The following is a 2,192-nucleotide window of genomic DNA, read 5'->3' as shown; positions in this document are numbered from 1 at the left end:
GTCTTTTTCGTGTAGTATCTTAGGACAAATTTAGACATGGGATTGCTTGTGACTAGCACTCATTTAATTCTTAGCTATGGAAAACTATATCAGTAGATAAATGTAGTGATATTATGCCTGTGGATGGGTAAATTCCATTGACATTTATGTTTGAAGACCAAGTTCCTGAGTCTAAAGTTTTCTCTGTGGCTTTGGATCTAAAATATTTCCTATTCAGTTCAATTCTAAAAGAGGATATTTTATGTTTTGTTGGGATAAAGTCACTTCAGGATGTAGTCTGTTAACTTGTATCTAATAGAATACTGTGCTGGCTGTCGAAAGAGGTGGATTTGAATCTTAATTTGGCCATTAATTGTCTAGTTGACCTTAGATGGTTACTGTTCACAGCCTTTTTGTTTTCTCCCATATTGAGAAACTTAAGCCAACTAGAACTCCATTATCTTGGTTTTAAAGTCCTAATTCCTTATATACTACATTAAAGTCCAAAAGTTAAAATACCAGGAAGGGACATGTAATATGAAATTAAATTCACTTTTGTCTGTTCTTTGTTCATTTTCATTTCATTTAGTTCATGAATACAATCAAATAAGAAAACAAAGTATCAACTAGTAACTGCTACTCAGCTTAAATTGAGCTAAGAGCTAATGATAATGCAGAAGAAAAAATAAGCCATATTGCTAAGAAAATTATTTTAAGCTGCTGATAATACAACACCAGTGTTGTGTTTAAAGTACTCTCTTTCAGAGAATATCTTGCTTATTTTCCTGGCTTTTATTAATTAGAAGTGGTCAGTTTGTTCAGAGTCTATTGGCGTTAGATGCTTCCCCAAACTCCCAGTTCTGTTTGACTTTTCAGTATTGAAAGGAGCGTGTAGCCAGGCTGTCAATATTTTACTAAACGTCTCTGTAAATCTGAGAGTAGTTTACATTCAAGGTTGGTTCCTTCAGTAATGTCTCATCCTTACTCATTTAGCATTACTGTGAAGCCTGAAATCCAAGGTTCCCAGAAAGTATTTTTGAAAGAACTCCAGGTAGCCAAAAGTAAATAGAGAAGATCAATTTAAGAAAATTTTTTTTCTCCATTTATTTTTTTTTAATTCTCCATTTAAAGTAGAAAAAATATTGTGTTCAACAGATCCAAAATCACTTTTAAATGTATATGATTTGGTAAAATGTTTGGGAAAGGTTAATTTGGGGTATAGAGTCGTACCTAGAAATGAAGTAGAAGCATTTGGTAGTAAAGATAAACATGAGGTAGAAAAACCTTCAAAAGGATATTAAGTAAGACAAAATGTGAATGAAAACAGTGAATTTCCCTCATTTAAGGCACTTAAAATTGCTAGAAAGTATAGTCTCTTTACTGTAGAGCGAGATATCTTACTTTTAAAATGGCCAAACGACCAAAGACTGATCAGGTTTTTAGAATTTGTTAGTGTTGTCAGTCACATCTTTTTTATTTTTTTCTTAAATTGGTAATCTGCATCATCTCCTAGAAATGGAGAAATAATAAAATGTGCCGTACATATCTTTTGGAATAGATGACAGAGTTCTAGAAGAATGGAAATGTTCTCTTGCACAAACTTGTAAAATCTTAATTAAGAAGTTACCTCATTTTTCAGTCCATAAGGTGCTTTGCTGAAGCTTGTGGGATGTTACACCCATAAATACTCACCCTTCACTCCAATTGTATTTGAAATATGCAAAATTCACATGTAAGGGATAGCATTGTTTGGAGATTCTATTTCATTTTATTCTTGGTTGCCGCTGGCAGGGCTGGCATGGTATAGCAGATTCACGTACTGTCTTCATTAAAGCATACAGGCAAGTGCTCAGTCAGTACTTACTTCATTTCATTAAAAATCAAATAAGGGCAAAAAAAAAAAATCAAATAAGGGCAAGGAAGAACCCTAAAAGTTGATCAATTATATTATACTGTGACCATATTTCATTACGTGTTGGGAGGATGTCAAATGACTATCATTTGATCTTAGTTGTGCCTAATTTCTTTGCATATTTTGTCCCTATTCATAAGTGATTATTTTAATCCTCCTTATGTTTTCCCTCAGGAAGTTCAGGGACTCGACAAGCCCCTCTTTTATTCTCTTGGAGTAAACTGTTCAGTGTAGTTATGAAATTTTTAATTTCAATTTTAAAAAAGTTTAGCTGCTATTTCGTTAAAAGCGTGAATTATAA

This window comes from Lontra canadensis, unplaced genomic scaffold, assembly GCF_010015895.1.
Source record: "Lontra canadensis isolate GAN:19392208 unplaced genomic scaffold, GSC_riverotter_1.0 scaffold72, whole genome shotgun sequence".
Taxonomy (NCBI): Eukaryota; Metazoa; Chordata; class Mammalia; order Carnivora; family Mustelidae; genus Lontra; species Lontra canadensis.
The sequence above is the reverse complement of the archived record's forward strand: the minus strand, read 5'-3'. Positions refer to the sequence as shown.